This window comes from Pinus tabuliformis, chromosome J, assembly GCF_031772625.1.
Source record: "Pinus tabuliformis cultivar Carrire ecotype Pingquan chromosome J, CPIR1, whole genome shotgun sequence".
Classification (NCBI taxonomy): domain Eukaryota; kingdom Viridiplantae; phylum Streptophyta; class Pinopsida; order Pinales; family Pinaceae; genus Pinus; species Pinus tabuliformis.
The window spans coordinates 1,036,348,506-1,036,375,516 of record NC_142295.1 but is presented as its reverse complement, the minus strand read 5'-3'; the positions used below and the strand labels follow the sequence as shown (position 1 = coordinate 1,036,375,516).

The window sequence follows — 27,011 nt, the reverse complement described above, 5'->3', positions numbered from 1 at the left end:
TGATGAAAATGAGCCTATGGTTGTATGCTCAATTTATGTTGACTTAATTCCATTAAGTGACACGATGAACCCTTCAATGGTGACATTAGAGCTTGATCTTCTTACCCCTATTAAGTCCCTTGACATGTATTACTTCCTGAGAATTGTGCTTCCATCTAATGAAGACCTCTTGGAACCCATGGTTGAGGTGTGTACCTTGGCATGGAATCCATGACAAGGTTCCATGAGCACAATTTATTTTCTTGTGTTAATCTCGTTAAAAAATGAAACAAGGTCTGAACATGATTATTTTCGTTTCAAGCTAGTATAAAAATGAAACCAACCTATGAGCAGAGTTCCTTTTCTCATGTCAAGCTCTTTAAAAATGAAATAAGGTTTCATATGATCTCATAAATGAACCTTCATTTCATCCACCTATCGGTAACTAGTAGTCTACTTAGACAGATCAAACGAAGCTCAGAGGTCATGTTCCCATTTAGGTTATGATTGGGCGGGCATTACGAACTTATCTCAAGCATATATTTCCTTCTGTTTCAAACTTGTGTAAAATGAAACAAACTTATCTCAAGCATATATTTCCCTCTATTTCAAGCTTGTATAAAAATGAAACAAACTTATCTCAAGCACAATTTTCCCTTTGTTTTAAGCTTGTATAAAAATGAAACCTATTTCGAGTCCATTTTGATTATTATTTTCAAGACTCATTAAACTCATGAAAATTCTAAGCTACTTTGTTGTTTTTCATGCTCGTAAAACACACATGAAAATGTCGAGTTCTTTCCATCTTTTCCCAGCTCGTTAGTTAAATTGAAAATCAACAGAGTATACTTTTATCATTTTTTTGGACTTTAAAATTTACGAAAAAGTGACACCTTGGAGTTATCTTTCAACTCTTTTCTGACTCTCGCAACATGAAAATATTGTCGACTATACTTGTTCATTTCAAACTCGTAAAAGTAAATAAAAGAATGTCTACTTGGTATAAGTTTATCCCTTTTACGGACCAAGTAGACTAGTTACGAAAAATGTATACTTTAGTCGATCATGGCTAAAAGAGTTATCTCTTGCATTATTTTACCCTTTTCCAGGTTTGAGAGACTAAATTTACGAAAAAGGGCATTTTGGATTTTAAGTAAGTTTTTCTCCTGACTCCTTAAACATGAAAAGTGTCGAGCTTCACTTTCTCTAGGGTCATTAAAAATTTACATTGAAAGAACTGCATGAGTTTCCTTTTGCCTCTTTTCAAAATCTTAAAATATGAAAATGAACTGAGTTGCCCCTATATTGGACTCGTAAAATTAAACAATATAGGACTCGTCAATCATGATGATACCGAACCACTCTTTCCTAGGGTTTGTTAAAAATACTCCGAAAGAATCATCCAAAGAATGAGCTTACAGGACAAGAATATGTTATCCTCCTCAAGCTTGCATAAAAATAAAGAGGTACTTTCCAGTAATGGTGGGGGAAATGGGAAAGAAACATTTATTTTTGTATTGTGAAAAGGTAGTATGTCACTCTTGAACATGACACTCTGTCACTTTTGTGTTTGGGTTGGGAAATCCATTTGCCTCTCAGTTGATCATACCTCATTGAAAGTCTTCATGATGGTTCTTTGAGTCAAATTTTGCCAAGTTGAAATGTCGCATCGCCAATATGTTCAAGATAAGTCCAACCTCAGTCAAAATTACATTGGAAATCATAACATTCAATCACATCGGCCATCCCTGAGTCAGTCCTGAATCACTCCAAATTTGTTCTTCAAAACTTAACATGAGTTTCGTGTTGCAAGCCCTCCTACGATGGATCACTTCCTATCGAATTCAACTCATTATCTAGGAAGTTGATTTAGAAACCTCCTTTGGTACCTTGAAGCATGCATGCCTCAATGATAGGTTTTTCGCTTTCGATGACAGGTTCTCATCATTGACCTTCAATGGAATGATTCTATGAGTGTTCAACTTCAATACATTTATTCACACCTTGTAGATTGTACTGGAGTACCTTGAGAACCATTTTCATTATTGGTTGTTTCTCTCACACCTATTAACGGTTCACATCATTGATTGGTAATCAGGTGGTTTCTACCATGTTCGACTTCAAGACATTCACTCGCATGGTTAGATTCATACTATGGATCAATAGAGATGAAGACCAAGACCCTGGATCTAGTTTCATCCATCCAGGTTACATGGAGTTTTTAAATATTCATGATTGTAAATATAGATCCATATTTGATGGTTGCGTCCATACTAAGTCTATTATTGACATGGATCTTTGTACATTTCCATACTTATTATTTGAGATACTTGTACTCTGAGTATGGGAATGCCTACCTCAATGATGATTATATGAAGATAGTGTATTGTAATCCTTGATTGTTTGTTTCAGGTCTCTGACCAATTGGTCTCTAATACAAAATTTTGCACGATAAAGTGCTTCGGTCCTCAAACACCTTTTCTAACTTTGCACTTTAGGGGGCAATCTGTTACACGTCATTTTGTCACCATTAGGCAAATGACAAAAAATACAGATCTCTCACTATCTGATGAAATCTTGCAAGCAATCCCCTATAATGTTGGAATTAAAACCATTCTGAAAACAATAAGAATCCTAGATTACATTGCTTTAAAACCTAATTTCAAGCACTTTCGCACTTTTGCTAGCCATTACCTACGCAAACATAGTTATGATCATTATAGCTTGTGCAATCCTGTGCTTTGTTCTCCACTGATCGGTGTGACGGTCTCTTAACGTAGGTTAAAACAAAAAGTTATTTCTAGAAGCTTTGTTGGGGGGATATTTCCCAAATAGAAGGCCTTGAGCCCCCACTTACTTGGTTCTCATCCCTTGGTTCATGGATCAAACTCCCTCTCTTTGAGGAACCCTAATACCTATCTTCATGGATCTCATCCCTTGAGAAGAGGATCTCAAACCTCTCCCTCTTGGCCTATAAATTCAACATAGACCAAGGGAAAAGGGTGGAATTTTTTTATGTAAACTTATGATGTCAAATTGAGGCTGCAAGCTTGTCACTTAAGGGAGGATTGGAGACAATTGGAAGGAAGTTTGAAAGATCAAGGCTAAGGTTGTATTCCTCATTTTCATTCATTTATAATACAAAAGAGTGTTTCTTTCTCACTATATTGTTCAATGGAGTTGATGTTTTGCTGGTTTACTTTCATTTTTCCATTGGTAATGATATCAAGTACTAGTCTCCTTGAACACTAGTATGCGTTTTATTGAATCATGTATATATCATATGCCATTGATCCTTTGTTTGTTATTGTGTTTGTAGGTATGGATTCTGAGCATATGGAAGATGCATAAAACCATAGCAAGGATCTTCATCAAGTATTTCATTTGAAAGGTATGGATTTCATACTCCATTAATCCTTCTTATGATTCAATAGAAATGGACCTAGGGAAATATTTACTAGTTTGTTTATTTGTTACTATGTTTAGTCATTGAGTCTAGGTAGATGTTGTCTTGTCCGCAAGTCAAGATTTGTCTACCTCAAAATTGCATATGTGTGTGTGTGTGTACATTTCTTCAGTGAATTCGCTCCTTAAACATAAACTTTGGACAATGTTTGAACTTCAAAAATCACGTGAGACATTAGTTCTCCATTGAGATATAAGACTGCGATATTTTTTATCATTGCAATAATGAGGGATGGTAGAGGGTTATTTGATCTCATGATCCTGAGATATTTAAACCTCTTAGAATAGACGATTTCATCTCAATGGTCTCAATCCTGCATATTTTATTATTTGAGATCTTACATTAATCATATTAGGTCTCCTGAGATTAGATCTCCAACTGGGCCTTCCAAGAATTCACTATAGCTTTGATACCATGTTGAGAAATCACGTATAAAGTGTACTAACATTATTTATGAACTACTGATAATTATTTGTGAATTTATTATATCTTCTTTACAAATTCTTCTTCTTCGTCAAATAATGACACTTCAGAAATTCAATCAATAATAGTAAAGAAAAGAAGAAGAGATCACAATGCATACATAACGAGAGACACCAATGTTTAGGTTAGAGACCAGGGAAACCCCATAAAGTGTAAAACCGAACCAAGTTATTCCTTAGAGATATCCTTCAATAGTACATCAAGACATAGACAATATTGACCACAAGATGGTGTCCACAAGTGCTAAGTCTCCAATGTAAATGTATGCAACTCAATGTCAACAAGTTGTCCAATAAAGTGTCCAATGAGTTCATCACCAATAGGTTGATCCTTTGATCATATCACAAAATACAAGGCTTGGATGATAGACCTCTCGAAGCTCAGGCCTCTAATAGTATCACAATCAGATTAGAACTTGGATCTAGGCTTAGATCTTAGACCTATTTAAGATCACTATAATAATAAGCAGATCTTAGACACTAGACTTTAGATCACAATGATAATAAGCGGACCTCAAATACCAAACTTCAAATCACAATGATAATAAGTAGATCTAGAATACCATACTTCAGATCACAATTATAATAAGCATATCTCGAATACCAGACTACATATTACAATGATAATAAGCAGATCTGAATACCAGACTTCATATCACAATGATAATAAGAAAATCTTGAATACCAGACTTGATATCATAAGTATAATGAGAAAATCTCAAACCTCTGACATCAGAACACAAGTATAATAAGTAGATCTCGAAACTTTGACTTGAAATAATAAGTATAATGAGAAGATCTCTAATCACTAATTTCATATCATAAATGTAATGAGCAGATCTACAGATCTTAGACCACTTCACATAGGAGAGCATATGAGTAAGATATGTGTGTTCTAATTGCATACAAAGGAGAGTGAATTAACCTCTCTATATATCCATCAGGTGATCAAAATGAGAGAGTTTCTAGGAAAGCCAACTAGCCATCATGTGATTCGAATGAGAGAGTTTCAAGGCAAGCCAAATAGCCATCATGTGATCCTAATGAGAGAGTTTCAAGGCAAGCCAACTAGCCATCACGTGATATGAATGAGATAGTTTGAAGGCAAGCCAACTAGCCATCATGTGACCCGAATGAGAGAGTTTCAAGCCAGGATAACTAGCCATCGTGTGTTTCAACTTAGTGAGTTTCTAGCCATCATATGATCCAACTTAGCACTTGTGGAGCCACTTGAAAATATACAGAAAATAATAATTTTCTTCTTTCCAAAAGTACATTTTGACCAAATCAAAATCATGGAGAAAATGCTTGAAACAATAATAATTTTGTTATTCTCAAGTACAATTATAATTATGAGGATTGGCCATAGCTACACCTTCTTCAACACTCATGTCCTTGACAAAATCCATGTACAAGATCAGATTAGGGCTTTCGCGCTAGATTCTTCTTGTATCCTAGTTATACCAAATGGATGCCCATCTTTGTAAGATTTTAGGGTTTTCAAGTTGGTCATTTTGAGTACCATTAGAGAACTTCTTACTGGCTAAAAGAGTCTTATCTAGCGAATTCCTTTGCAAGCATGTGACTTCTCGTCACTCGTGTGCTTGATTTAGGTTTAAGAAAAGATGAATCCATACCGTGGAGAAATTATGAGGGTTTTCAAGTTTATCATTCTATTTTTCAGGATAGAGTTGTGGCCTAGTTAGAAAAATATTTTCTGGCATGCTTCCCTACAGCCAAGTGTGACCTTCTTGCTATTGTGCATGATTTAGAGGTAAGCATTTTTGTTTTTGCACAATACTTCATACTGGATTTAATCGTTGAACTCTTTTTTTTTACAGGGCGGGAACAAATGTGGTGGATGAATTGGAAGTTTGACTTCACATGACCTAATCTCCTTTATGGTTAAATTAAGATTTTAGGTTTAGACTAGTTAGGGTTTGCTTGTTTGGGTTTTAGGTTTAGACTAGTTAGGTTTTAGACATGCTTTTGTTGTATTTTCTTCAGTGCGGGTAGTTTGATTCATTTTCTAACATTACACACTTATTTGTTACTCATATTCCTGCACTACTCTTGAATGTATCACATGTAGGAATTGTTTGCATAAGCATTGCATGACCCTTTTCATTACAATTAGCTAATTTTTCTTGCATTGCATTGTAGTGCACCACATTGTTTTTCCTATATTACATGTAGCTTGGTTCATTGCATTACATGTAGCTTGGCTCACTGCATTACATCATGCATTCAGTTTGCACTTAGCACCATCGCTACTTGCATTGCATTTGCTTCCTATTTACCTAGCATTGCCTTTATTCCATATTCTCATGGCACTGCATTAGTTTTCACACTTTCATTGAAGCCTTGTTCTCTACATGCTCCTTGCAAACCTTCGATGTCGTGATGAGCTTCCTTATGCCTCTTTGCACATGGTGAAATCCTAGAAGTGATTCTTTGTTTCCCTTATTCTTAGCTTTAGGCAGGAAGGCTATTGATTCCTCCTTTTGAACAACATTAGGATCCATAATAGTTTGACTTGAGGAGAAGAACTTACACGAGTATGGAAGTCCACTAGGACAAAGAGGAAAGGGAGAAATACAAGGTTCACATAAAGATAGAGGGTCTGACTTATTCATCAAGCAAGGAAGGGATGGTATACATAGCTAAGATAAGGGATTTGTTTTATCATGAAAGTCTGGAGGGGTTACGCAAAGTCCATGCACTACTTCCCGATGAAATAAAATCTGGCGGTTGTTCATCAAATTTTCGATGAAATTACGTAGGCACTCCAATGAAACATGGCTCCTAGTTTTGTTAGTGTAATTTCATTGAATAATCTGAAAAAACATGTTGTCATCGATATCTAACACCCATTTGTCGGATATCCTTTGTTAGTACTCTGATGAAACATGGCTCCCAACTTTGTCAATGTAATTTCATCGAATAATCAAACAAACATGTTTTCGTCAGAAATACCACACCCCTTCATGGGGTATCCTTAATGAAATCAATCATTATTTTTGACACATAATCATCAAATATCCAATGAATGTTTGTGGAAAGTGCATAAGATATCTGACAAACAGTTCCATCAAAATTCTGATAAAGAACGTTAGATTCTCAGATGGAAGTGCATCAAATATTTGACAAAACTTTGCATCAAATATTTGACATAGAATGAGGCTATCAAACAAAGGTTCCATACCTTCGACGAGTATGTTTTTCGAAATGCTCGTCAAATATCCGACAAATATTTATGTCAAATGTCGAATGGATGAGTTCATCGGATATTAGATGAACATATAACTATTAAAAAAATTAATAGTCTACTGAGGTCCACTTTTCCTCAAAATTGGTTGTGTCTAAAGTCCATTTTCGTCAAAATTGGTTCTATCTGGGGTCCACTCTGAAAAATTTCATCTATCATAGCAATTGGAAATTATTTTTCTAATTGTTAATTTATTTAAAAATTTATCTGTTGTCTTCTATGAGAAATACCAAATAATTCACACTGATTTTCACAAATAAACTGCGGAAATAAATAGCATTGGAAACTGAGAAAATCTAGTGCGCACACACATAAATTTTACACAGTTATTTTTGGACAAATGTCACCAAAAAAACCCCAACTTGGGAAAACCAGTGCAGCAACTAAGGGTTTTTATTATTATGTAGCAGTGAAATTATGAGTACAATCTGGATGCCAAAAACTAGAAATCCACAACAAGAAAATCTAGGAAAGATATTCCCTAAGCAACCCCGGTACTCGTGCTGCCTGCACCCGTGCATGCCTGCACTCGCGTTTCTTCACTGGGAATAACTCAGCCTCTTGTTGTTACCTCTATGGATCTGGAAATATTCCTCTGGATCACCGTCCTACCCCTCACTAACACTGCGTCCCTTTGTGGCTCAAACTCTACTGCTGCTAGCTCAATCTACACAAGGAACTGCTGCTCCAGTGTCTCGTTTCCATCACCACATTGATTCCTTCTTATAACTTCCTGTTGGGACTCCAATGGCCAAGATTAAATATGAACCAATGGATCATATCATTCTATATCGATCCATGTGAGTTTCTAAAGAATTCTCACCTTGACTTAATTAATTGTGATTAATTAACTAGTTTTTCTAAGTTTAGACTTAGGAAACATTAAAAATAGGTTAATAATCTAATTAATCCATCTCTAGGTGGAATTTCCAAAAACAATTTATGGGTTATGGATATCTCATGTATTCTAGCCTCTCCACCAATTATTGTGACTAGAACACTTTCAATGCTACAAAAAATAACACTCCCTATTAGCGAGAATTGTGTTCCAATGCTTCACATCCTGCCAAAACACCCTGTCTCTGTACCATCTCATGTCATGTTGCTGATGTCTGGCCATACTGCCCACCAACCACTGCGCAACTATGATGTTGCATCCATGCTTTTGCTGACACTTCCATCTGCTACCAACTCTGCATTGCAACTCCCTCTCATTTGTTGTTGCTGCAACTGCAACTATTGCAACTGAGAATCATCTGAAATACTGAATCATTTGTGTTTGTTGCATCTGTCTCATGAGTCCTGATTTCTACTAGCCGCTGCATTTCTTACTTAAGAATCGACATTGCTACTGACTCTAATACTGAGCCTCCTTCTCTCTTGTCAATTCAGCACTACACTCCTCATCATCTGACTTCTACTAGTATCTGCAACTGTCACTCAGGAATACGATTGCAATTATTGACACTAGTCCATCCTGCTACTGAATACTATGGGCCCCCATAGCAAGGTAATGATCCATGAGGAGGAAACCTCAAGGATCCCGCCCAAATTTCTTCATCTCTCTGGGGCTACATCACCAAATCACCCCACCTCACTCCTGGAGGTATGTCTACGAACATAACGAAATTCGATCTACTCATACTGCAATAATGAATCTGATCTCCCATATCCTGTAGCACTAGATTCCATAGGGTTTCTCCCTCTGAAGCTAGACTCCCTCTGAGTTTTGATATCCCAATGGGAAATCCCTTTTCTCCCTCTTAGCAATGCGTATTGTCCTCCTACATCGGAAACTGGATTGAAAAGCTCTATGATGGGAATATTTTGGCTGGAACTGCACCTACATATTGCAATTGGGAAATTCACATTGCCTGTGTCACTGCAACTAGTTTTCCAACTGTCTCCCAGCTACTAACTACAACTAACTATGCAACTGTCATTTGAATGACTATATGCATCTGTTGACACTTAATCTGCTACTGTGGGATTGTGGGCCCCTGTAGCAAAGGTAATGGTCCCATTGCAATAATCCATAATTGATCTAATTGATCTCCTTGTTGCAATTGCATTGGACCATACACATTTGACACGTTGGAGTTTCATACTCCTCCTCCTCCTAGATCTGGTGCCTCGCTATCTCCTTTTGAGCCTAGTCCATGACTGGGACCCTTCTTCATTCTGCAACTTGCACTAGACAACTCGTACTTCCTCCAACACCTATCTCTGGTAACTGGAAGTAAATTTGCTGCCCAGATTTGCATTCTAGCTAGCCCGCATGGCCTCTTCAACAACCTCGTATGACCATCTCTAGAAAGATGCAAAAAAAAACTTTGAAACTCAAATAACTAGAGAACTAAATAGGAATCTCCTCCCTTACCTACTCAACTACCAGCTCTAAAACTCACACTCCTTCCTAGAATGCACAAAAATACTACTGTCTACCTAGCTCTACCTTTAACTTCTCTCTGAGACTACTTGCTTAGCGTTTCTGAATGTCCTTCTCCGGAAAATGGCACACTAACTGCAATCCCAACAACTTGAACTAACTACTTTGGCAAACTAGCACTGCTTGTTGCAACTGGAAATCTAGGATCTCCTCCAGAAAAGCAAATCTGGAAACCCTTTGAGAAATATGGAAACTCCTCTCTCTATGTGTGCTTTTATCTTCCACCTGACGCTGATTCTACTGCTGCAAAACCCTCTGTGTCCAACTAAGGAATCTGCTTAACGAAAATCTGAGTTGTTGATGCTCCCTCTGACTATTGGAATCACTGTCATTACCAAATTGATTTTCTCTGCCAACCTGGACTGAAAAATCAAACTCCTGCACCAACAATTCGAACTGCCAATCTGGGTATTGCAAAACTTTTGATAATTTCAACTTGCTGCTCCCTCTGATTTTTTTCTTTTCTCTCCTCTGCTTTTGAGCTTCCCGGCTGATCACTCAAGCTCTTAGACCATGTGAAAATTCCATCTATCACAACGATTAGAAAATTATTTTTCTAATTGTTAATTTATTTAACAATTTATCTGTTGTCTGTTACGACAAATACCAAATAAATCACACTGCGATTTTCACAAATAAACTATGGAAGAAAATAACGTTGGAAACTGAGAAAATCTAGCACACACACACATAAATTTTACACAATTATTTTTGGATAAATGTCTCTAGAAAAACCCAACTTGGGAAAACCGATGCAACAACTGAGGGTTTTTATTATTATGAAGTAGTGAAATTCTGAGTACAATATGCATTATGGGAGTTTTGAGGTCTAAAATGGGCATCCTAAGGAAATTATAAAATAATAGTGGAAATAATAAAATAAGGTTAGATTACAACATCAAATTTTAGAGGGAAAAAAGGAAAAACTAATTTTTCAACTTATCGCCCTATGGGTTTACTCAAATTTCGAGCAAAAACACTTGTTGGATGAAAAATTTGATTCCTTATCCAAGGAGTACCCATGTTGCATATTTTCGATGGACCCTACTACATGAAAAATGAGAAATACATGAAAAACGTGATTGCAATCACGTTTTTTCATGTATTTCTAATTTTTTGTGTAACGGGTTCCATCGAAAGTATGCAATATGGGCACTCCTTAGATGAGGAATTAAATTTTGCATCCAACAAGCACTCCTGCTTGAAATTTGAGTAAAGCTTTAGGGAGATAAGTTGAAAATACGAGTTGAAAAAGTAGCTTTATTATTTTATTATTTTTTAATCTTTTTACTTGTTTACTCCAAAAATGGTGAATCATCTCTTGAAACCTATTGGTTCTTAAAAGTTTATTTTGGTTGTACATTTTTATTAGGAGGTCCATTTTAGACCTCAAAATTCCCCTAATGAATCCTGAAAAATGGAAATCCACGGCAAGAAAAGATGACAAAGATATTCCCTAAGCAACCCCAACACTCGTGCTGCCTGCACTTGCACGTTCTTTCATTGGGAATAACTCAACCTCTTGTTGCTGCCTCTTAAGATCTGGAAATCTTCCTCTGGATCATTGTGCCTACCCCTCACTGACACTGCGTTCCTCTCTAGCTCAAACTCTACTGCTGCTAGCTCGATCTACACAAGGAATTGCTGCTCTAGTGTCTCGTATCCATCACCACATCGATCCCTTCCTATATATTTATGTTAGGACTCCAACGGCCAATATTAAATCTTAATCAATGGCTTAGATCATTTCTGGATCAATCCGTGTGAGCTTCTAGAGAATTATCACCTTAATTTAATTAATTATGATTGATTAACCAATTTTCATAAGATTAGACTTAGGAAACATTAAAAAATAGGTTAATAATCTAAGTAATTCATCTCTAGGTGGAATTCCTAGAAAACGATTTTTGTGTTATGGGGATCTCATGTATTCTAGCCTCTCCACTAAGTTTCGTGACTAGAACACATTCGATGCTACAAAAACTAACACTCCCTCTTAGTGAGGACTTTGTTCTAGTGTTGCACATCCTACCACAACACCTTGTCTTTGTACCATCTCCTGTCATGTTGTTGATGTTTGGCCATACTGACCACCAACCACTACGCAACTCTAATGTTGCATCTGTGCTGCTACTAACATTACCATACTACTGCCAGCTCTGCATTGCAACTCCCTCTCAACTGTCATTGCTGCAACTGCAACTATTGCAACTTAGAAGAATATGAAATACTAAATAATATGTGTCTACTACATCTTTCTCCTAATTCTTAACTGCTACTAGCCACTACATTTCCTACAAAATAATCTGTGCTGCTGCTGACTCTATTACTGAGCCTCCTGCTCTGTTGTCAATTCATCACTGCGCTCCTCAGCATCTAACTGGTACTAGTATCTGCAACTGTCACTCGGAATATGACTACAATTATTGACACTAATCCATCCCATTACTGAATAATGTGGTCCCCCATATCAAGATAATGATCCATGAGGAGGACACCTCAAGGATCCTGCCCAAACTTTTGCAGCTCTCTTGGGCTACATCACCAAATTACCCCACCTCACTCCTGCTGGTATGTCTGCAAACATAGGGAAATCTGATATAATCATATTGCAATAATGAGTATGATCTCCCTAGATCCTGAAGCACTAGCTTCCATAGGGTTCCTCCCTCTGAGTCTCGATCTCCCAATTGGAAATCTCTTTGCTCCCTCCTGGCAACTTGTACTGTCCTCCTACACTAGAAACTGTATTGCGAAGCTTTACATTGGGAATATTATGGCTGGAGCTGCACCTGCATACTACAACTAAGAAATTCGCATTGCATGTGTCACTATAACTAGTTCTGCAATTGTCTCTCGAGCACTGACTGCAACTAGCTATGGAGTTGTCATTTGAATGACTAGCTTCGTCTACCGACATCGAATATGATGTTATGGTACTGTGGGCTCCTGTAGAAAAGGTGATGGTCCTGCTGCAACAATCTGGAATCGATGTGACTGATCCACTTGTTGCAATTGCATTGGACCTTGCCCATTCGACACAATGGAGTTTCATACTCCCCCTCCTCCTGGATCTGGTGTCTCACTATCTCCTTTTGAGCCTAGTCCCTAGCTGGGACCCTTCTTCATTATGCAACTCACACTAGACAACTTGTACTTCCTCATGTACTTGTCTCTGGTAACTGGAAGTCAATCTGCTACCCAAATCTACATTCTAGCTAACTCACATGGTCTCTTATGGCAACCTCGTACGACCATATCTAGAAAGTTGCAAAAAAAAAAGCGAAACTCAAATAACTGGAGAACTAAATAAGAATCTCCTCCCTTTCTTGCTCAAATTCCAGCTCTGAAACTTGCACTCCCTCATAGAATGCACATAACTACTACTATCTGCCTAGCTCTGCCTTCAACTGCTCTCTGAGACTACTAGCTTAACATTTCTGAATGTCCTTCTTCGAAAACTGGCACACAAACTACAATCCCAACAACTTGAACTTCCTGCTTTGGCAAACCCACACTGCCTGTTGCAACTAGAATCTAGTATCTCCTTCAGAAAACTGAATTTGGAAACCCTCTGAGAAATTTGGAAATTCCTCTCTCTGCGTGTTCTTTTCTCTTCCACCCAACATCGATTCTACTGTTGCAAAACCCTATGCGTCCAACCAAGGAATTTTCTCAGTGAAAATTTGAGTTGTTGTTGCTCACTCTGACTATTGGAATCACTATCCTGGGCAAATCAAAGTTTTATGCTAACCTACACTGAAAAATTGAACTCTTTCCCCAACAATTAAAACTTCTGATCTGGGTACTATGCAACTTATGATAATTTCAGCCTGCTTCTCCCTCTGAATAGTGAAATTCTCTCCTCCGCTTCTGAGCTTCCCAACTAATCACTCACTCTTTGATACCCTATGAAAATTTCATCTATCACAATGACTAGAAATTATTTTTCTAATTGTTAATTTATTTAACAATTATTTGTTTTTTTTTTTTTTACAAAGTCGGTTGCTATATTAATCTCTGAAAAAAAGAAGGGAGTCAGGACTCCTGAAATACAATAGATGCCGAAGTAAGTCAGGATCGGAGGAGTTACATAGCATAAAGATCTCCTTAATCCTGCTTATTCTGGTTTTGAGAAATTCTCGACAGGAATAGATTCTTACAAATTGGAACAACAAAAATTGACATTGGCAAATCATTTCTGATCCATACTAATGTGGTTGTTATGCCATGCTATGTATACCTCCGACATTTCTTCACCTTCCATATGATTGGCGCTTGAAGGATTTGGGATTTCGTTGTTGGAGATGTTCTTCATGTAATTCAGAACCGCAGTGGGCTCTTCCGCCTGGCTGCCTCTTATAGACCGATGATTGAGCTGTTGAAGAAGAGGAAGGATCCTGTGCTGGAAAAGATCGATAGCAGTGGAGAACTGCCTATGAGTTCTAACAGATAAGGAAACAAACAAGTCCTCTCGGCCACCAGAGTTCTGCGAGATAGCAAACAGAGGATCTATTGAAAGGAAGGACGCTGAGTAATAACATGGAGAAAGGCGGGATGGACGAGGGTCGAACTCGGGGAAAGAAGGGGAATCCAGGGAAAGGCAAAGGGTGACTTGGAAACTACTCATAAAGTTCAAAGAGGCGAGAGTGTGAAGAGAGGAGGTAACGATATTACTTAAAAGGAGCAGCACTTTGAGAGGATCTGATATGCGCCAAATCCTGTTACAATTAATGGTTTTGATGGATGTATGGGAAGCCTGAGACCACTTCTTTCTGTTAGGGAAAACTGATTTGATGTAAGGTAAACATAATCGGATCATGGCAAAGGTTGATGGTTCTCCTCAACGTTGCAACATAAACTGCCCATAATCCTTTTGCAAGCCTTGTTGGCGTGCTTGTCAGCATGCTTATTAAGATTGCAGAGGATGTGATGATACTGCAGGTTGCCCAATGTTTGGTTCAAGAGCTGGCATCTCTAAATGAACTTCTGAAGGAGGATGTTGGGAGACTCTTTTTTGTTGAATCATAAGGCTAATAACAACCGAGGAATCTCCAAAAATCTTTGTTGTTCTTATCCCTAGCCTGCTGAGCTTCGTTAACCCCTAATAAAGAGCTAACGCTTCTGCCCTATTATTGGATAAGTTCCCAAGACCCCATTCATAATAGAGAACGCATTCCCCATTAGCATTTAGGATCAAGCCTCCTGCTCCAGCTATTCCTGGGTTTGACTTAGATGCTCCGTCAAAGAACAGGTAGTAGCTGTTGCAATTTTGTAACCAGTTGGCAAACTCCTCCTCTCTTAACCTGATTTTCCATGAATGGGTTTCCTGACTACACTGATCTTTCCCTATATTGCCTTTATGAATGCTGTTGTTTTTATCCAGGATGTAACTAATGAAACTTCTTTCCTCAACACTGTACTTTGTTACATCAATGTTACTATGGGTTTTGACTGAAATGGTTTCGAGAGCAAGATTCTTTGCCTTATTACTTACAATTCTTGATGCCAAATTTTTATCCTTAAAAATTTTCCAGTTTCTTGCTAGCCAGATACTCCATAGCATGGTGTAGGGGAGAGTATTCCATACTCTCTTCACTAGGTTGCTTCTCTTATTGCCCCAAGGACAACTCTTTTTCTAGGCAAGAATCACTTCCCCTATAGATTGCTGGGCAGTCCATGGTAACTTATCAATGAGGGATAAATTTTTCCAACAGTCAACAGCATAGGAACAGTCGACAAAAATATGGTGCATAGTTTCTTCAGCGCCACAGCAGTTAGGGCAGCGAGAAGGGCCGTTAATACCCCTCTTTTGCAGGTTCTCTGCTGTTAAGATTTTCCCTTTTAGAAGGGCCCATGTAAAGAATTTGATTTTAGGTAGCGCCTCTGATTTCCAAACGATTCTCCAGTGGTTCCATAATGGCATGGGGAAGGTGTTGTAGCTGATATGCTGGTGTCCTGCTTGAATAGAGTAGTCCGATCCTGAGGGGTCCCAACGAAAGCCGTCCTTCTCATTTTTTTTGATGGGAGCTTTACTGTGGAGCAGAGACAGAAGAGCGGATAGACTAAAATTAAGATCACTGGGGATAGCAGGAAAGGACCATCCAATCCAGATATGAGACAAAGGATCCCGTCTAGAGGTTTGATCAAGATAAAAGATCCCCATGTTGTTGAGAAAAGTCAGAATAGGAATAGCTTCATCATGTCTGTTTATTGGCTGTTGTCCCAAAATTTTATCAGCCCCAATGTTTATGCTAGTTCCACCCCTAGGAACTTTGGAAATATTATGAGTCATGAGAGTGATAGATTTTTTGCAGAGTCGCCAAATTTTTTAGGAGTCCCTATTGGGGATATCAGAGTCTAGAAGCTGTTGTCTGGGGGAATTCAAATATTTGGTTTCTAGAACCCGTTTCCACCATGCAGGTGGGGGTGGGGGGAGATATTGTGCAAAATTGCACAATATCTCCCCCCACCCCCACCCTCATATCCAGTGATGAGCCTCCAAACAATCTTCCCTCCGAAGGCAAGATTAGTAAAAGTGGGGGACCTAATACCGAGACCTCCTCTGTCCTATGCCTGAATGACTTGTTTCCAACTGACAAGGTTGAATTTCTTCTTGTCGTTTTTTCCTCCTTGCCAGAGAAAAAGGCAGAGAACAACTTCCATTTTGTGGAGAAAGGAAGCTGGGGCTTGGAAAAGAGAAAAGCGATAGAGGGGTAGAGAAGAGATACCTGATTTAAGAAGGATGAGACGACATGCTGGATTGAGCCACATTGAACCCCATTGTTGAACTTTCCTCTTCATCTTGTCAATGATACTGTCCCAAGTTCCTGCCTTCAAAGGTCCTAGGCTCACTGGCATGCCCAGGTAAGAGAAATGAGTCCAATCTAAATTGCAAGAGACTCCAAAAATATTTGCAATGTTGTGAATGACCTGATTTGGAGCATTCCATCCATATATATAGCTTTTTTGCTGGTTGATCAAGCCTCCAGAGTACCCCATAAATTGATCAAGAAGAATCTTGAACCTCCGTGCTATGGTGGTGGAGGCTCCTCCAATGAGCAAGGTATCGTCAACGAACTGTGAGTGGTTGATATTCTTGGCTCCATTCCCGAATTTTATACCGGTGATGAGACCCACTCTTCTGTTGTGGTTCAAAGCTTGACTAAAGGATTCCGCCATGAGAATGAAAAGATAGGGAGAGAGGGGGCAGCACTGTCTGAGACCCCGGGAGGATTGAAAGGCTTCACCCGGTCTTCCTATTTAACAATTATTTGTTGTCTACTACGAGAAATACCAAATAATTCACACTTTGATTTTCACAAATAAATTGTAAAAGAAAATAGTGCTGGAAACTGAGAAAATCTAGCATACACACACACATAAATTTTACATAGTTATTTTTGGACAAATGTCCCTGGAAAAACCCAACTTAGGAAAACTAGTGCAAGAGATGAGGGTTTTTATTATTAAGCAACATTGAAATTCTGAGTACAATCTGGATGCTGTAAACTGGTAGTCCACAACAAGAAAAACTGACAAAGATATTCCTTAAGCAACCCCGACACTTGTGTTGCCTGCACTCGCATTCCTGCACTTGCATGTTCCTACAATGGGAATAACTCAACCTCTTGTTGTTACCTCTCCATATATGGAAATCTTCCTCTGGATCACTATTCCTGCCCCTCATTGACATTGTGTCACTCTCTGAATCGAACTCTACTGCTGCTAACTCGATCTGCACAAGGAACTACTACTCTAGTGTCTCGTCTCCATCACCAGATTGATCCCTTCTTATATCTTCCTATTGCGATTCCAACGACCAAGATTAAATCTTAATCAGTGGATCAGATCATTTCTAGAGCAATTAGTGTGAGTTTCTAGAGATTTTTCACGTTGAATTAATTAATTATGATTAATTAACTAGTTTTCTAAGTTTAGACTTAGGAAACATTAAAAATAGGTTAATAATCTAATTAAGCCATCTCGAGCTGGAATTTCCAGAAACGATTTATGGGTTATGGAGATCTCATTTATTCTAGCCTCTCCACCAAGTTTTGTGACTTGAAAACATCCGATGCTACAAAAATTAACATCCACTTGATCTAGGTGGATCCCTAATGGCTCAAAAATTAACGTCCTTGGATTGCAACGACATTGACGTCAAATCGAAGAGCTCATCATAAGATTTTTAATGGCGCAAAAAGCTCCTTAATTTGACTCTGTATGTGGAAGTTACGCTCAGTCAAAGTTCTGGTCAAAACTGGGCTAAAAGATAGGTTTAAGAGAGGGCAGTTAAATTTGGAGTAGCGCCAAAGTTGGCAGTATGGCTAAATTTAGCGGGCTTCCATATAAATGTAGAAACACTGCTACATTCGGCAAAACTGCCAAATATGGAAGCCCCCACTAAAGTTAGTGGCAGTTGAAATGGACCACTAGGGTGCTACCACGTGGCCAATTGGGATGGTGCCACATGACACCCGAAGAATGCCCAAAACAGGTCTTAACCCAATTGGTAGATAGTTTGGCGGTATTGACAATGTTGGAGCATTTAGTTTAAACATTGGATTTATATAACTGACAGTTGGAACCAAATGACGATCATAACCATATATGGCATTTGTTTGCCTGACCTAACCGTTTTAATAACCGCTTGTTGGTGGCAAGCAACAAATATAATCGAAACCATTATTTAAACGATAATGATATTGTTATATATGTGATTTGAAAAGTTCGTGGGTGTTAAAATTTGGTGACATACAGTTGCAACAAACTCTAAACGTCAACGGTCACGACGGGGAACCGACGATAACAAATCCAACCAAAATTAAAATTGGTGACTGTTCTAAAAAGTTGGCGATGATTTTTAGTCCGATAGTTAAGTTATATAAATATATCGTGTACAAATTCCAAACACCGGCGATTAAATGCTACCAACGGTTATGGTTCCAACGTTGGCGGATTTCCAACTTTGGCACACGGTTTATGGTTGACGGTTTCAGCATAGAACTAAAACAATGTTCATATTAACATCCGATGGTCAAATGACAACAATTAGCGGTATGTTATATTCGTCAAAATCATTTGATAAAATGGGTCAACTGGTTTTGAACCCCCAACTGTCCTATCGTTAACGAATGATTATGGTTGGACTTAGGGTTAGAGGTGGCTTGGAAGGATTTATTAATCCAAGAGGAGGTGTATCGATTGGCTCTGAATGTTTGGATCATATGGTTTTTTCCAAAGGAAAGGAACTGGGGAGAATAGATTTTAAGGGCCCAAAAGGTAAGAGTTTTTAGAACAACATAATTTTGGGGTGGGCGCTAGTGAGAATGGTTGTGAAGATAACGGTCGATTTTTTTTTTTCCTCCGCTCCCCTGTAAACCAGATGGGTATGACATGAAAAATTGTTTTGGGTGCAACATGGGTATTGTATGGATTTTTTATGTGCAATATGTGTATCACATTGCAAATTTATTTAGGTGTGACATGTGTATCACATGGAAAAATGCTTTGGACACAACATCGTATCACATGGAAAATTGGTTTGGACACAACATCGATATCACATGGAAAATTGTTTTGGCCACAAGATGGGTATCACACGAAAAATTGTTTTGGGTACAACATGGGTAACATGAGTATCACAAGGAAAATTGTTTGGGTGAGAAATGAGTATCACATGGAAAATTATTTTTGTTGTACCCACATGAAAAAATATTTTCGCTACATGATTACCAAAACAATATGAAGAGTATATAAATCACGCACACTTCCATATGCATTTAGAGGAAGTTATTTTCCATTTTCTGTATCCAAATCAAGCTAAAGTGGAAATTTATATCTAGCATTTATCTTAATCACTTTGTATTGCGTGAAAACATATTCAAAGAGATTGAATTGAAGTTATATTATAGGTGGAAAATTAAGGAAGAGAACACCTTTTCTTGCATCATGTAGTCCGTAGTATCGACAATTTATTTTGATCATTGTATCTTATGTGAAAGAGCTTGAATTGGATATGTGGTGAAAGAGGTCAATGGTATTCACGTGTACTAGTATTCTTGTAATGTTTCAAGTGATAACATTATTGCATATAATAGTCTTAAACTTTGTGAATTCAATATTAAGATGTTCAATCAACCAATGTCTTGGATCTATGCCTTGCCATGTAGAGTATCTAGGAGTTTCCTACATTGATTGAGTTAGGGTATTGCATAAAACCTTGCCTCATCTTTATCTCATGGAAAATTGTTTTGGGTGCAATTTGGCTATGACAATTGTATCATATGCAACATTTCTTTGGATGGGATGTATACCATATGTAAAACTATTTTAGGGGTAATATGGGTATAGCATGGAAAATTGTCTTAGGTGTGACCTATGTACTACTTAGAAAATTGTGGTACAAAGGGTTGATGGTGTTCACATTTACTAGAATTCTTGAAATGTTTGAGTTGATAGCATAATTACATTTATGAGTTTTAAACTTTGTTAATTTAGTATCAAGATGTTTAATTAACTAGAGTCTTGGACCTGTGCCTTGTCTGGCCATGTGATGTGTCATGGAGGTGGAACATTTTGGTTGAGGTGATACATCACCCAAGTGGAAAGTTTGGGCCCATGTGATACATTACCAAAGTGGAAATATTTTTACCCATGTGAGACATTGGGGAAAGGAAACTTTTGGCCCATGTGGTGTGTCATATAATTGGAAAGTTTTGGATAATGTGATAAACGAAGGATAAGGAAACTTTGGGTCCTTGTGATGTACCATGGAAGTGGGAATTTTTGTCCTATGTAATATATGTTAGGTTGAGGATGAGTAACTCCACACAATAATTTTTTTTATTTAGAATGAGTCATGTGTGTCTATATATATTTGTATGTGTGTGTGTGTTCCCTTTGGTTTCATCTTCCAAGGTCTCTATATCTTGCCTTTGGTAGATCTTACATTTGCACTTAACAATAATCTTATTAGAAATAATACTCTAAGAGAATTATAGTCAAATAGGTACCTATTACATGTTTGTCATAGATCATAACTCACTTGTGAACCACTTATCACCAATCACACACGGAAAGTTACTTGCACTTGGGATCCTTCAGTGGCAGACTCATTAATCTACTAAAATGATGAAAAACCATAAATTATTGGGACCACTAGATTCATATTGGAGGGTCGTTTCCTTTGAGACTCGTAGTCTCTCATGCTTAGAGATAGAGTATATTCCCATAGCCTTGAAAGGGGTTGTAGCCACTACAACAACACCCAAATTTTATAACCTATATATCTAAATTTTAGGTCCCCTTGTGCTTTTCAAGGTCTTAACACATGATGCCTAAGCTTGTCGGTGCCACTTCATGCTCATCCTTAGGGTTTACAATATTTACATCCAATAAATTTTACAAAAGGTCTTTCAACATTATTTCTCTAATCATGATTTCATAGGTGAAAGCTACTTTGTTTTAAGAAGTTATGAGGACTATTCTTATACATGTCCTGTATGTTCAAGTTGTGGATGAAGTTTTGATTGGAAAATAGGGCTCACTCCATTAGAAGAAATTCTTAATTGGAAGTTGATACTACCAGGAGAGTGAGATATGAAGATACATCATGGTTCACTAGTGATCCAATTACAACATTACGAAATTTCCTTGGCAAAAAGAGCGTTGTTTATGAGGCATTGTTGGAAGGAGACAAAATGGCAGCAAAGAAACCCATTTTATCCACTGCAAAAGATGGACATCAATGGATTTAAATACAATGTTGTAGTAGGATCATTCATTTTTGTTTTACCAAGGTTTTGTTTCCATCTTGTGCACCTGAGCCTCAACAATGTTGTCGTTGTAAAAATTAGCTTTCCAAAGTTATAGAGTTTTAGGTTCCTTCTAGAATCTTATAGCTTGGCTATATTGGACAAGGGACTTATAACCATTTGTATAAAGCTCATGATCTTGATAATGGAAAAATTGTTGCCCTAAAGAATGTATGTTTTGACAATTTTGATGTTGAAAGTGTACAATTTATGGCGCGATAAATATTGGTTTTACGTATTGTCAAATTGGAAAGCTTGTTTACTTCATATATTATTGTGAAAGTGGTGATGGTTACAGGTAGGAGCACCTTGTTGTGCAACTTACTTCTCATCTCTATGATATTTTCCAGGAGGTAGGGCTACCGCTTTGGTTGCATCATTATAAATTTCTTGTTACTTCTTCATATACTGCTTTGATTGAAACAATTCTAGACGTGACATCAGTGCATGCTATTAAAAGCAGGCATCCAAACATCACAATCTTGCGAGAGTTATTTTCAAACAAATACACAGAAAAATCACCTTCTTTCAAGCTTGCTCAAAGAAAAAATGTTGAGCTCATGGTTAGATATTCCATATTGTGCTACCCACTTTAGGTGAAAGATCGACATAATGGAAAATTGTTGATGGATGAGGAAGGACATATCTAATTCGCTCTTTGGTTCTATCTCTAATCAATAGCAGTTTAGATGCCTGGTGGACAAGGCAGTATGATTACTACCAATGTGTGTTGAATGATATCTTATGAGAATTCATATTGCTCAAAGTATTTCATTCTTAGGTTTCTTGGTTCTGTTAGCCATATTTGTTGAGGAGCTTTTGCTTCACATTCAGGGGAAGGGATTTGTATCATAAGCTTCAAGTTGAACAATTTAATATCTTCTCACCAAGGCTATCTCACTGAGAACAACACCACCTCAAGACTATTGGAAGGAGTCAAAATTACCACATGCAACAACATTCAAGCCACAACACCCTTAGTTGAAAATCACAATTGTAAGTCACAGTGATTTGGCATTGCTCTTTGAAGAATTTCACCTACGATTTCACTGTCTCTGGTGCATGAGATAAAACTAACGCACACTTTGGGCTTGCAACCTCTTGGGTTTTAACTAGGAGTCACATAAATACAAGTAGCAACCAAATTTAGAAGAAAATATCTCGCACATTTTCAAAGAAAGATTTACATATGTATGGATGCCACCTACTTTTGTTCCACTGCACACCAAGATTACTTTCCCCGAAACATTTATTCTCTGAACTATGCATACAGTTCAAAATATAAGCTGAAAATATTACTGGTGACAATGCGAAATAAGAATGTGAGAGCATGGATGATATAGTTATCAATCATCATGCCATAAACTCTCAGGGGTTTTGGAGGCTTATATAATTTCTATAATGGATTATCACTGCCTTGGGATGAATGTGTTGTTACTCGTTGTACTAGTGGACTTATAAACTGGATCACAGGAAATAATTTCCACGGAGTACCAAACGCTACTCAAACCCAAGATTTCGTACGCAAAGAGATCAAAGATTGGTTAAAGTGGCTTTGGAAAAGTGTTGGTTTTCAAGATTTTCTATTTGACTTTTCCAAGGATCTTGCAATGAAATTTGTGGAAGAATATATTGAGGCATTAACCCTCATGTTTGTTGTTGGGGAATATTGGGTTTCATGCAATTATACTTCTCCTAGCTATCATCTGGATAAGAAATAGAATATCCATAAAAAAATAACTAATTGGATTTATGGCACGAGTGACATCTTTGCGACATTTTATTTTACAAATCACGTGTTTAGAATCCAGTAATATTGACACTCAATTTGCGAATTGATATAGCTAACCTATCCCTCATATCACAATTCACATTTATATGTCCAATGAAGCTATGGTTTAATTCTATGATTATGTTTTTTTTTTCTCTCTCTCTCCCCTTGGATTTCTAATTGCGTCCCTAGTCCACAGAATCTATGATATCAAGGTGCGCCTTGCACTCTAGCCTCAAATTGTGACTAAACTGAGGTAAAAAATCACACTCGTATCCCCTATCAATATTGTTGTATGGATATGCGACCTACTCTAGAATTAAATATTACGACTAGACCGAGATCACAAATTGCATGTATAACCCCATCAACACTGCGATTTGAAAATGTGAATTGTGCTCAAGATGTAAACTACGATTTCTCTATTAGCCAGATTTGCGACTAAGCCAAAAAGTACCTACAGGATCATTCTGTTGGACATAAAATGTAGATTTTCCTGTAGATTCACAACTCATGTAATGTACTAAAACACAAGACAAGAATCTACTCTACTCTTTAAACAATAGAAACCAAGAATTGATGAAAACAATAATCGACAAGAGGAAGATAATCAAAGACACATAACACAATTGTTTCTCTGGGGAAAGCCACTGCTCAAAACCCCGACTATCTATTGCATTAATCATAAATCTGAGTGATAATACAAAGCTTGTTCTCACAAGAACAATTCCACACAAGTATGATCAACTCTCTGCCTCACAAGCCCGCACTAACCAACACTTAGCCAATTTATGCTGCCTGTTGAGCCCCTATTTCCTTGCGCAATTCCTGTGAGAATCAACCCATATTTAATGTGGGAAATCCTTCCTCAAAACTATGCAATCCAAACTAGGTCCTCTTCCTGATTGCATGCATGATCTGTACAACTCAGATCATTCTACAACTGATAGTACATTGTCCCTGCACTCTAGTCTCAACTGGGTCTTTCTCTGAATCGACATGCATGAGTTTCTCATTAGGGAATCTTCAATTAGATGGAGTAGCACCTGAGGATGCACTAATGCACCAACTCACTACTAGACCTCTACTAGTTCCACAAACAGTTAGAACTAGTTTAATTGTCTATAACTCAGTCAAACTGAGTTATCTAATTACAACTCAAATAAACTCATCTTGGACCCCTAAAATTTAGGGAGAACATATACATGACTACAAAAAGACTTTCAACTCGAAATTCCTAAGCTATTTAAGTCAATTAAAATTAATTAACTATTTACAAGTTGCTATGATAATATAATTTGATTTTCATTCACAATTTAATTCAAGGACAAATTAAACTAGAATTTCTTGTTGCCATTTCTCAACTCTCCCTCTCAACAAGAAATGGATTATCAACTACCCGGATCATGTCTATGTAAAACTCAAATTTACATCTTGACAATGCCTTTGTCAGTATCTTGCTCCTTTGTGGGAATGTACTCCAACAACATAATCCGCCTCAATACACAATCTCTAAGATGATGATATCGAATATAAATATGCTTGAAGCGATCATGGAAAAATTGATTTTCAGAGAGTTTGATACAAATTTGATTATCGCAGTAAATCACAGTTGGATACATCTACTGACCAAACGAACCAACCAGAATCTTCCTCATCCATATTTCCTCACATGCTACTTGACTTGCAGCTATGTACTTTGCCTTTGTTGAACTGAGTGCAATTGATCTTTGTTTCCTACTGTACCAAGAAACTGCCACTAACCTAATACTAAAGACCCCTCCTGATGTTCTCTTCAAGTCGAATGGACTCCCTACCCAATATGCATCGGTGAAGCCTTGAAACTTCACTCCCTCTATCCGTCTGTACTACAATACATACTGAGTAGTGCCCTTGAGGTATCTCAACACATGATTTGTCACCTTCCCATACAGCTTGGTAAGCCTAACCATCCCTTGACTAAGTTGGTTAACCACATAGCACATATCCGGTCATGTGTTCACCAAGTACATGAGTGAACCCACAATATGCCTGTAAATAAAAGCTTCCACTACTTCCCCTGAAATAGCATCTTCCTTCCTCCAATTACCCGCTAGAGGAGTCTCCATGGGTTTTTTGCTCTCCATGCAAAATCTCCTGAGTATCTCATTGGCATACTTGCCTTGAGACACAAACAATTCCCCATCACCCTACCATACTTCCATGCCCATAAAGTAATGCATGAGCCCCATGTACTTTATCTCAAACTCTCTTGCAAGGTCCTCCTTGCAAGACTTGATCAGCTGATCATCACCTTTCAGAATCAAATCGTCAACATACAAAACTATGATCAACAATTTACCTTCCACCACTATGTGGTACAGTTTCACATCCGATTCACTCTTGGTGAACCCCAACCCGATAAAGTAGCTATCGATCCTAGTGTACCAAGCACGGGGTGCTTGCTTAAGCCCATACAACGCCCTCTTGAGGCGATACACATGCGACTCACGATCGAAGGTCTCAAAACCTTCAGGCTGCTCTATGTACACCTCTTCCTCCATCGTACCATTAAGGAAGGATGCCTTTACATCCATCTGAAATATCTTCCAATCCATCTGCGATGATAGTGCCAATATAGATATGATCGATGAGTACCTTGCAACATGAGTAAAGGTCTTATCATAGTTAATCCCCTCTACCTGTGAAAAATCACGGGCCATAAACCTGGCCTTATGCTTCTCCACACTACCGTCTGCAACTTGCTTTACCTTGTAAATCCATCAGGAGCTCACCACTGACTTGTCCTCTGGTCTTGGGACCACATCCCAAACATTGTTACGAACTATGGAGTCATACTTCTCCACCATGGCATCAATCCAAACTGGCTATTGCACTGCTTCCTCAAAGAAAGATGGCTTTGTCTCAACACATCCCCTCATAAGAGCCATGTATCTAGTGTACCTCTCAGGTGACCTCCTCTACTTATGCTGAGATGTGAGTGCTTCCACATTCTCTCGTGCACCTTGCAATAGTTTTTCAACCTCTCTGATGCACTTTCTACCATCTCTGGAAGACTCTGCTTAAGTGGATATCTCCACTCCTGGATCCTTTGCGTGTGGTTGCTCCATGTCAATTTGGGGCTCCTCAACCTTAGTAGCTAAAAGATCCTCAACTTAATGTAGCTCAAACTCCCTCTCAAGGGAAACTCACATGGCCTTCTCCTCATCGAATTTGAGATCCCTGTGAACCACTGTCCTCTTACTGGTCAACAAGTACACCCGATAATTGTGAGGTGTATCAATGTACCCCACAAATATCCCCAACTTTTCTGACGGCTCAAGCTTCTTCCGTGCATCTTTGGTCACATGGAAATATACCAATGAACCAAAAATCCTAAAGTGACCAACATCTGGCCTCTTACCGGAATAAGCATCCTCTAGTGTCTTCATCCCAAGAATCTGATGCAGGCTATGGTTTTGCAAATAAACAGTTGTGTTTCATGCCTCATCCCACAAGTGTAGTGGTAGGCCCTGATCATGCAACATAGCTCGTGTTTCCCCTACAATGCTTTTGTTCTTCCTCTCGACCACCCCATTCTGCTATGGGTTATGGAGTGATGTCAACTCCAATTTAATCCCTCTGTTGCACAGAAGTTATTAAACTCATTTGATACATACTCACCACCGTTATCACTCCTTAGAGCTTTAACCTTATTGCCTGACTCTTTCTCGGCCAATGCTTTAAATTCACAAAAGTTTGATCCTTCTTCTGCATGAAAAATATCCATTATTTACG

General features: G+C 38.0%; 1 pseudogene; it reads left to right on the top strand.

Annotated features, from left to right (window-relative positions):
- Positions 1–64: 64 nt before the first annotated feature.
- Positions 65–23,277, top strand: LOC149230403 (putative alpha-amylase 2 pseudogene; annotated as a pseudogene).
- The last annotated feature ends 3,734 nt before the right edge of the window (positions 23,278–27,011 follow it).